The sequence below is a fragment of the Saccostrea cucullata genome, unplaced genomic scaffold (assembly GCF_032062105.1).
Source record: "Saccostrea cucullata isolate Sc308-1 unplaced genomic scaffold, CSIRO_AGI_Scuc_v1 ctg356, whole genome shotgun sequence".
Lineage (NCBI taxonomy): Eukaryota > Metazoa > Mollusca > Bivalvia > Ostreida > Ostreidae > Saccostrea > Saccostrea cuccullata.
In genome coordinates, this window is record NW_026918279.1 from 1,123,497 (window position 1) to 1,135,971 (window position 12,475).

Sequence of the window (12,475 nt, forward strand, 5' to 3'; positions counted from 1 at the left end):
TCAGCAGATGAAAACAATTCTGCTGTATTTCAAACTTCCTGATTGAAGTAAATGTTTTTCAGTTTAGATGCCGGTTGTCATAACTTGAATGAACTTAAGCCCCATACTTCCTGAGCATGATTCCTTATCAGAGTGAAATGTGAAGGTTAAAAACAGTGATCGATCTAAATAATATATATCAATATGCAAAGAGAGCAAAAAACACGGAATCGTGAAAATTCCAAAGTTAGTTTCGGATGCCTAAAAAGAGTAGCATCACCTGTTTGACCCGTTGACCATTCACACCCGCTGTGAAACCTACATGTATGTAGACGGAACGTCCCATAGTCAAATTCAATTAAAAATCGAAGGAATAATATTTTGTATGAAACGATTGCAAGCCAACCAAAATAGGAACGATAATAGATTATATTTGATAATAATTTCTTTATAGAGATCATGGAATTTTCGAAATGCTTACTTTAAAGGATGAAGTTGACGTCTATGTAACATCAACTTTTAAGTATGTAGCATATTTTGCTTTGAAAATTGATAATACTTAGAGCAAACTCCAGAGAATGAAGGATATGGAGATAACGAACAGTATTCAATATCGAAGTCCAAAAAAAACAATACAAAATAGGAGCAAAGCAAACACTGACCTCCAAAACATCAGAGGTGAGATCAGGTGCCATGGAAGAGTGGGCATCCCCTGCTGACCGGTCACACCCGCCGTGTGCTCCTTGTCATGATCGGGAAATAACGGAAAAATCATCCTTTGTCAATTCAGTGTAAAATAATGGACCAACAATTAGTATGAAAAACGTCAGCCAGCATTTGACTCAATGATAAATTGTATATGCTGACAAGGTCATTGTATTGACCATAGAACTTACGAAATGATGACGAGACTTTTAATAGTCTTATTTCATCCACTTGTTTGTCAATAATTTACCTCGATTTACAAATTGTTCATACGTAGAGCATGCTCTAGCGTATCGAATCAACTGAGATATGGAAACTCAATATGCAGGTGATGAGGGTATATTGCTGCATAAGTAAGGAAAGTTGACGATAAAAAAGTTAAAGACATCACTTTTATCATAGAGCTTGGTTGTTAGGTTACCATTAGTGTCTTTTTCAAAAAAAATATCCAAGTATGAAACAGAATAAGCGTCGAAGTGTGGAGATATACACTGTAAACACCAATCAATAATAATTTAGCAAATACAACTTATCATTAAGTAAAATGCTGACGTTTTTCATATATACTGATTGTTAGGCTTTATACAATGTATACACACTGAATTGTCGACAGATTTTCCCGTTATTTTTCTAGCATAACAAGGACCACATTCCTCTATGACACCTGATTCCACCTCTGATGTTTTGGGGGTCCTTGTTTGCTCTGCTCCAGTATTATATTGTTTAATGAACTTTTGAGCTTGAATTTCATTCGTTATCTCCCTATATTTCATTCAATGACAAGAATATATCGTGTTTATGCCTTTCTTTACACAAGGAGTTTTTATAACCCTCAGAATATATATGAAAGGTACATCCTACGATATTGTAATATTTGTTCTTGTATTCTAATATAATTTTCATTATATTTTTTTTTATATTTGATTAATACTTAGTAGTATTATGATTTTCTAACTTTTATACACAGAAAAATCAGTATTTTGCTTCTTTACATATTGAAAAGTGAATACAAATGATGAATACATATTCAGGTAAAAGGGTTTATCGAACATTCAAAGAATGAATAAGAATCTTTAACGTTTCTTTACTTTAAAGTCAGACAGGTTTTATATACTCAGTATAGTACTGTGGAATCATTATTGTTCGTGGGGGACCAATGTTCGTGGCTTTCGTGGGTAACCCTGACCCACGAATTTACATCCCCACGAACGTATATACAAACATTTGTTTTATTATTTGCTAAAGGTTACGATTACACAGTCTATTTTATATAACCGTTACCTTGTGTCCGTGTGATCACGCGAACACCCATTCTCAATATAAGAGCTCAAATAATGTCGCCTCATTTTCATTTAGAAGAAATACCACTGATGTAATTTTTAAATCAACATTATAAATAGTCATATAACAATGAATAAGAATCATATAATTATCGATCTGAAAGGGAATTTAAGGAGTTTCAAATTCAAATATAGTAGCCTATTTGAAATGTACGTTACTGTCGCCGAGGTTAATATTATGTTGAATCCCCTCTGTGTAATATATAGTTTTGATTCTCAAGTAAAAATTTTCTGATAAGTTAAACCTTGTATCATATATATTTCTTTTCATAACAATAAATACATTTTCTTTGTGATAATAAATAATTTTTATTGTGCAATGTCCCTGTCGCTTAATTCTATTTCAACCACATTACAAGCAAACACAAAGATTATACACCTGATAGTTTTGTTCTCCTTTATTTATTGATGGGCTAAATTTGAAATTTCAAAGGATTAATTACTCCTACTTAGATAATGTAACATGAAATTGAACAATTTGAGCAACTTTTATAAATATATTTACGGAATGAAAGACATTTTCAATCGTAGAGATAAGAAAGAAATGTACGTTACCTATATTCTTCCATTGAGAATATATATTAAGTAGAAAATATGAGACGACTCTGAATAATCAACCCCTTGTATCCTGTAAACTGGCAAAGACGTTTTGCTTAACACAATTAAAAATTATTTTTTACATGAAAAGTGATCATTCGAAATGTACTTGACTGAAATGTACGTTACCATGAAATTCGAATTAAGTGAATCTCGCATGAATTTTCATTCACACACTCGAATGTGTACACAATGAATGTTTCAAAGGTTGGAGGTCGGCTAAATCCCAAAATTAATGAAAAGAAACGTTTCTGCTGAGGAAAAAAATATATATTAAGGTCAATTATATGTAATATAATTTTGATACCTGGTATATATTTCTGAATACGAAACCTGTATGATGCATTTCTTATGATATGCAAGTTCAAATAGTTTCAATATATTGCGTGTGTAACGTACGCTTGTGGAAGAGAATTGATTTTTATATTTGAAATGTACGTTACGTATGGTAACATTTTGCGTATTTCTAACCGACATTTTTTTAAATTTAGTCAATGAATTGCGTTTACACGAGCGAAACAAAATTATCGTTACAATCCATGTGACAACTGACCACATAAATCCATCTAAATGCACCCCAATCCTCGTAAATGTGGTAGACTGTTACTACATGCTAGAAAATTTATTTCTAAATGTCTTAAATTCATCTTTGGCAACCTTTTTGCAGTTTGTTTACTTTTAATATTCGACTTTTCGTCAATATTAATTTAATTGTTGTTGATGATTTAAAACAACATATGCATAGGCTTATAATTGGTAAAAAAAAAAAACAAAACAAAACAAAAAAAATAAATAAATAAATAAAAATAAAAAAACAAATAAAAAGATACAAAACAAATAAACCCAGAACACAAGTCGGTCACGTACATTTCAAATACTGAAAGGCACACAATATACTCAGTTTTGTTTGAATCATTGCATTTTGGGTTATACTTTTCCAGATCTGCTGAAAAGCACGTATGTTTGTGTTTTGACAAACGATGTTGCAACATACTAAATGAAATTGTTAACAAGACTGTCGATGGATATATTCGGAATAGATTTATGTTAAGTTTCAATGGCCAAACACGAGCATTTGTTAGATCATAGCAAAATACGTCTGACTCTTTTTTTTTTGGTCTGTACCCTTGCACACAGGTAGAAGTAACTAGGCTAGGTGTCAATTTCAGCGAAACAGCACAAAAGAATGGTAATGAACTGAGGTGGAGGGGACTCCCCAATAATATGTGAAATGAACGTTACCGAAGTGACGTGACATTCATGTACTTGACAAATAACCTCGTTTGTTACATAATGATTTCTTAAACGCTTCATTGAAATGATTTTTATGTCAATAATTGATTTTTTTTTCAATATTTTCTTATTACTAATTTACATATTATTACAAGCTTGAAATGTACGTTACTTACTCATATTCTGAGGCAATCGTGTCTTTATAGTGGTGATTGTGACATATAACACAATGTGATTACATAGAGAATCTTTTTTGGAATAAACTGAAACAAAACGATGAATTTTTAGATGAATTTTAAGCTTTTTATTAAACATAAATATATCTTGAAATGTACGTTATATTTACGTAGTTTTCTAAATCGGCATGGATATATGTTAAAAAAGACAGTAACTACAAAGTAGGATTTTACTACATGTACATGTTAAGTTCCAGTATCTATAGAAAATGACAAGATTCCCAACTGATCGCTCTAAACAAAACAGAGAGAAGAATTTGTAGCATATATTATAAAAAATGTTTTTATACATCTGGATCAAAAAGTAACCTTTTTTGAAAGGAAAAACCAAACGCACGTTCGTATGCCGAGAAAATATGTTGCTGACAGAGTTGGTAGGATGTGCTGGTGTTAAGATGAGATATTCCAATTGTGATTTTAATGACTACATTTTTTTGACAAATATTTTTGGACATTGAAGAAAGAGTAACGTACATTTCAAGCTACATTTCTGAATAAAATCCCCCTCTACTTTACTGTCTTGTCATTATTCCATGTATTAAAATTTGATGATAAAAAATCTGGAAACAAAATCTTCAGATACTTTCTTTCAAAGGTAAATGATAGAAAAAATCTTATCTTGAACTTCATATTTTAAAAAATCAGAGAGGCATTTGTGCCCTTATATTGAGAATGGGTGGTAAAGAAGACAATCTGTATGTGGTTATTGACACAAAGCCAAAATAATTTTTTTTTTAAATTCAGTATCAAAGACATCGAGAACGATATACATATAGTAATAAAATAATAAAATTTACTGTTAAATTAAAGTAGTGTTTACATTACAGTCCAACACACTCAAATGTCCCTTTGATGAGGTCAATTATCAGTGCGATTTTAGAGTAGTGCTAATTAGCCAATTAGCATGAATTGGTATAAGGGTAGACATATTAAGTCAAATTGGGCATTGTCGTCGTTCTCATTGATTTAGAGATTTAAAAACATGTTCCGCATATCACTGGTGTTCTCTATAATTATAATTTTTATTTACTGTGGCATCACGGCTTTCATTTGGCGGTGCAAGCTGCGGGTACATTTTTGTGTTCACAAGAGAGATAACGTAAATAAGGAAAATTGACGGAGTTATCCTTCTTTATTTTAACTTTGGAGAAAAATTCTTACCAACGAAATTACGTCCCCACGAACCAGGAAATTTTGGGCTACCCACGAACATTGACCCCCACGAATAAAAATGATTCCACAGTACTACCTAATTAGAAGTGGATGTATTTTATCAGCAATTAAATAATGTTTTAGTATTTTACTTTCAATATCTGTATAAGGAACAAGTCAAAACAAAAGGAAATTCATCTTCTATGTTCGATTAACTTTACAAACTTTACAAATCTGTTTTTTACTTTACAATGTTTTAATGATAGTTTTTATATTGATGTAATTTTAGAAGTCAATATTCATAGGGAAACGCATATGCAAAGAAAGACAAATCTTTATCATTTTGTTATAAAGTTGCAATAGAACGCAAGCGTATTAGGCCGCTGCAGTATCTTTTATCAATTTGTTATAACAAATTGAAAAATCGTTATATGGACGACATCCAAAAATACGAATTGAATCCTAATATAAAAAGGGCCGAAGTGATTTTAACAGAATGTAAGAAGACCTTGCTTCGAAATGTAGGGAAACATAGTGATAAATGTGTCCGTCCGTACATAACTACACCCGTACTTCTTTAAAGGTATTCATTTTCTATCAACTCCTCATGTTCATATATGCAAAACGGTGGACAAAATAACTACAAAATACGATAACATTATGTTTATAGGAGATATGAATTTTGATCTGCTAGATAAGGATAAAAGCGCCCCTTTGCTAGACATCTGTGATATTTTTGATTTTACCAATCTAGTTAAAGGCCCAACTTGCTTCACCAGAATAGCTAAACCAAGTCTGCTTGATGTTTGTTTGACTAAGGATGATACAAAAATTAACAAGATATGCAACTTTAGCTGTGGCCTCAGTGATGTCCATAATTTTATATTTAAATGCAACATCAAACAACCAGATAGCAAATGGAAGAGGTGCCGTACTTTTAAAATTTTTGATGAGGAATCTTTTATATCAGATCTTACGCAGGTGGATTTCTATTATGAGGACCACAATGATATCAACTTAGCGTTTTCTGATTTTACCAACAAGTTTGTAACCATTATAGACAAGCATGCACCAATGAAAATGAGAAAAATAAGACCCAATCAGGTTCCATACATGAACAAAGAACCACGCAAAGCTATCTATAACAAAAAATGCTTCACAACAAATACCAAGCTTGTAGGTCAAGTAAGAACTGGGAAGCCTATAGAGTTCAAAGAAACTATGTTACAAAGTTTAAGAATAAATCAGTTAATAATTACTTTTTGGAAAGATGTACAGGTGGTCCGAAATCTAAGGACTTCTGGCCCACTATTAAACCTTTTTCAACAAACAAAGGCAGTTGTACACAGGAAGATACAGTTTTGTTAGAAAATGATGTGATTGAAACTGACCAATCCAAAATACCAGGAATCTTTAACGACTTCTTTGTTAATGTGGCCAAAAACATAGGAAATTCAAATATAAGCACTGATGATAATCACCCAAGTGTTAAAGCAATGTTAGGGAAAACTTACCACAACTCAGTGATCAATCTTTCCAATTTAAATCTATTAATGAAGAATCTATAAGTAAACAAATTAGTAAGATCAATACCAGAAAAGCTACAGGCATAGGCGGGATCTCCCCAAAGATACTACATTACGCGAAGCCTGTTGTTATCAATCCCTTGACCAAACTTGTAAATATGTCGTTGTCATCCTCAGTTTTCCCAGATTCCCTTAAAATAGCCCAAGTAGTCCTTATTCACAAAACGAACAGTGTCTTAGATAAGGGAAACTACAGACCAGTAAGCGTCCTCCCAGCTCTTTCCAAGGTTTTTTGAAAATGTAATCAACACTCAAATATCAAACTATTTTGAGAAAATTTTTAACCCTTATTTAGCGGCATTTAGATCAGGGTATGGTTGCCAATCGACCTTATTAAGAATCACCGAGGATTGGAAGAGAGCTCTTGATGAAAATAAATATGTTGCTGCTATTTTAATGGACTTATCCTAGGCATTTGATTGTCTCCCTCATGATCTTGTTCTGCTCAAACTAAAATCTTATGGTCTCTCCCCACCTGCGGTAGATCTGATAAAGAACTATTTATCTTGCAGAAAGTAGTGTGTCAAAATTAGTCAAAATATAAGCACCTTGTTGGATATCTTTAAAGATGTACCTCAAGGATTAATTCTGAGGCCAGTTATCTTTAATATTTTCATTAATGATATTTTTTATTTCGTAAAAAATTCAGACTTGTACAACTATGCAGATGATAATAACTTATCCAAATCTGATCCTATCTTACAAAATGTTATTACTACTCTTGAAAAGGAAAGTGGCACTCTCATCGATTGGTTTTCAGCTAATAAAATGCAGGCAAACCCAGAAAAAATTTCAAGCAATAGCACTGGGGGAAAAAGACGCATGATAAAAACATTACTTTAAACTTGAATTGTACAACTCTTGCCTGTGAGGATGAAGTGAAACGGCTTGGTGTTACTTTTGATTTTAACTTAAACTTCAATTCTCATATATCAAATATTTGTAAGAAAGCAGCTCGACAATTAAATGTGTTAAAACGTGTCGGGAAACATCTTTGTAAACTGGGTAAACTTACCATCTATCAGTCCTTTATAATGTCCAACTTTAGTTATTGTCTTCTGGTATGGCATTTTAGCAGTGAACAAAATTGCAAAAAAAAAAAAAAAAAGAAAAAAAATTCAAGAGCGAGCACTAAGATTCATATATAATGACTACACAAGCAGTTATGAGCAGCTACTAGAAAAATCAAACCTCCCCTCACTGAAAATCAGGCGTATGAGAGCCATGGCCCTTGAAGTCTTCAAAATTATAAACAATCAAAGCCCACTGTTCCTGCAAGATTTAGTTCAACAGCGAAATTCCACATACAATTTTAGGTATCAAAAGACTCTGGAATTACCTAGGCCAAGAACCACTAGGTATGGAAAGCAGTCATTCAGCTATGCGGCTGCTACGTTGTGGAATTCTTTACCAAATCCTGCTAGGGAACTTTCCACCCTCAGCCAATTTAAAACTTTCATTGAAACATGGACGGGGGAAAAATGCAAGTGTAGTACCTGCAGAAACCACAACATGGGGCTGCATAGCTGATAAGACAATATTTATTTGTTATTTATTCATTTAGTTCAGAAACAGTTTTTTTTTATTATTATTTTTGAAATTTTCATTTATTTTTTAAATTTTTCATTTGCATTACTGACACCACCTCATTTTATTTTATAGTTTTAGAGTGTTTCTTTTATATCTATAAATTAAACCTTGTTATTTACTTTAAAAATTTCCTATAATAAGGGCTCTGGGGACTGAAACCTTTGGAGTAACATCTTATGATGGCAAAAGTGTAATCTCTCCAGGATCCTATTTTCTTTCAATATTTGGCCTCTTGAAGAATTTTTTTTCTTTACCCTCACAACAATGCATATCTTGCCTATGTAGGTAGGGACTGACCCAATCACAAGGCAGGATGTGTATTGATGAGGAACATAAATTAATTTTTTCTAATTTTTTTCTTCTTTTTTCTCAATTTGGTTTAGCTATGTCTGTGTGAATTTTTGATTTTCTAAACTTTAAATTTATTTATTTATCGTTTTTTATTCATTTATTTTTCATTATTATTAATAGTACAATTAGTTATTTTTAATCTGACTTTAAGGGTTAAGCGTAGTGCTTAATTTTTATTACTGTCATGTGTCTTTTATTTATTTATTTATTTATAATACTCACGTTATATTTATTTTTTGTTCCTCTTAATGCAATCATATTGATTTTCAAGTTTGTTTTTTTTCTTAAACTAATTCTAAAGAAAATATAAATTCTTAACATTTGTTAATTCTTAAAATTCGTTTTATCTGCCATATGTATGTGTATATATGTACATGTGTTTTTGCATGTTAATTTATGTTGTAAATGTTTTCTTGTGATATTTTAACTGTGATAGTCGGTTTAAGAGCTCTACAGAGCTCATGTTTCTTGTTATGTAATGTATACAATGCCGACTTTAAATAAAATTTACTTACTTACTTACTTACTACACGAATAAAAAGTACTTTTATTCATCTTTTCTTCGGTTTGGACTGTCGTATATTCGTTGATTTAAAAACAAGTGAATGTCAGACATATTTGGAAGTCTAGTAGGTGAGAATTAAGAAGGAATAGGGAGGTGTAATTGTAAATGTAGAATTACGGAAATAATTGAGAGGTTTTTTTTCACTATTTTTAAAAATGGAGGTAAATAACAGCAATTATCTCATAGGCCATTAAAACAATACAAATCAAAACAAGTTCAAGTTCAACTGGTTCACTCAAACCAATTAATGGTACATGAGGTTCTGTGTGCAATATATATACGAGTACAAAAAAAACAATATACAAATATATACACGTGAAATGGTGGAAATACATTCATATTATGAAGTAACAAAATAATTATGGAGGACAGGCTTTTTCATACTCTCTACTTATGTAACTGCATGGTTTAATTAATACTTTGGAGTCAGCGGATGACAACAATTCTGATAATTTCAGAAAAGAAATTGGTCTATTACAATATTTACTGGGTAGATTTGAAAAAAATTTGACATTCTTAAATTTAATATTCATCAGCATTTTGTCGATTATTACACAGATTACAAAGTATTATTTTTGACAATTCAAAACAATCTCCAAATCTCAGCTGGGAGACAATGATTTGCTGTTCTTAATTAAAATTGTTCTATATTTTTTTAGGTAGTAAGTCTAAATACATGTGTATTTTTTAAAATCCAAATTCTGTTTTGAAGATACTGGGCATAAGACCTATTGAGGAATCGCGCAGATTACTTCTCTACAAATCGGGAGCAGAACAACACAGTATATGGCATTAGGTGCCATTAGAGAGTAAATACTTAGAGGTGCTTAGATTTAAGCATTGAATTCATTTTTTGGGATGTCTTCGGTCCTATAACACACCTGGCCGTGCCGACAAATTGAATACCGCGCGTTCGCGGGGTTTTATAATTTGTCGGCACGGCCAGGTGTGTTATGAATTCAATGCTTATATTTACATTCTCTAATTTTTCCTCCTCATATTTGTTTATTTCGGTAATCTTTAATATGAATTTAGCGCCCTGCAAAACTGGTGTGCTTTATAGACGTAACAGCCGTTTTTGACGTTTGTGACGTTGCAAAGTTAAATAACGCAAACGAACATTGCGAAGGAAAAAAAGTGACAAATTAATTATAAATGCACATTTGTTGTATTTTTACGTTAATTTAACAGGGTTATAGTTTTTGAATTAAATTCAATCACAATAATGTGCATTTTGATATTCTAGGGTATTGAAAATACATATAGTTTCTACTGAATATTCTAACGCTTGGTGACAAGGTTTCGCGTGTGTTTTAGAGATTTGAACGTCGTGAATTTCTAATGGATTTCATAAAGAAAATTACACTGAATGTAAATATACAGTTTTGAAGTTACTTTTTTCTCATTTTTTCAGAATGATATCATTACTCATATGTTGCAATAGCATTTCAAACGGATTATTTTAAAAGAAAAATTATTTTAAATGAGTTTGTTGGAATATAATATTAATATAATTCTTTTATATGCAACAAATTATTTTAATTTTCTTATGTACATGTATTAAGGATAAGATTTTCTTTGTGAGATATCAAAAAATGTACCAAACGCGTCCCGAAATTTAATAATGTCCAGATAATTTTTTTTATATAATATAATATGTTTTTGTGAAATGCAATAGCAATATATCAATCATGATATCACGATCATACAAAAATTTTGAGAAAATATTAACTTCATTCAAGTATTTTTCTAACATCTTTAAATATTCACCCACGAATCGTCACCGATTGTGGTGAAACTTTGGCAATTGTCACAACTTGACACCAGATAATGGATAGAACGTGCTGTGCTATGTGTCTTGATTGCCAGGGTAATAGTTAAGAAAAGATTTCAGTTACTATAAGATGTAATTAAGCCTAAAAAGACAAACACTCTTCGTATATGAAATTTACATCTCGTCGGTTGCCACGTGTGCTATAAAGAAACTATACTTATTAAAATGTTCAAGCTATACTTATTAAAATGTTCAACCTCAAAGCTCAATAAACACATACATTAACACATAACGCAGTGTAGTCCATCAAATGGCGATGTTACGAACATTTGCTTAAAAATAATTTTAAACATGTCCTTACATACATTTTATTTGATTATTGAGATTTCTCTCATTATTGCGAAAATCTTATTTTTCTGTTTCCTTATATTAGTATTTTATGATTAAATTATAATATATCTTTTAAAAAAGATATCTTTATCGGATAAAAATTCAACAGCAAAATGGAACATAATAATAAACTGATATTCGCAACAATAATTAATACAATTAAAAATATACACTTTAGTCCTTTTTAGTTTTTATATCTTGATAAACAAGTTAATATCTTCACTTTTGATTAAATGGTTTATACAAAAAAAAAAGAAACTTTAAAGAGAAGGGTCTTGAATTTTACAAAAAATATCTTGAAATTATACATCTAATTAATCGGTAGTTTATGTTTCACGCGAAATCGCAATGATTTATGAAAATATAACAGAAAAAGAAAAATATCTAAATGTCAAATATTAGTATGAAAAAAAGGTAAAATGTCAAACAACGATCGATCGCATAAAAACTATTATAATACCAAAAACAATCATATGATAAGAGAATAAACACGTTTACCAGGAAATGATAAACGCATTTTATTTTTTTTAATATTTCTAACATTCGTAATCTGAGTATTTCGGAAATATTAAAGTTAGGTTTGTTGCATGATGTATGAAAATTTTCAATCATGCTAAGAAGTAACTCTATCCACAATGAAAAACGGATTTCTTAATTACAGCTTAACGTGATGTTTCTAGGACTTCACTGCCCGTTTCTCGTACAAACAGTTAAACAACAAATTTGTTACAGGTACTTACTTATTTTGTTCAGTGTAAGATCAAACTTTGGGAGCCGACCCCCCCCCCCCCCCAACCTTTTGATATGTTCAGTTTAAAATTTATAAATGTGCCAATGCATATGAAGGAAAAGAGGAAGGGCTTTAGAAATGTTCATTACTCACCCTTACTATTTCTGTTCCATACTTAGATTTACTGGTCGGAGACCAGAAGACCTTATGCGATAGTGATGCGTCCATCCGTCCGTCCGTCCGTCTG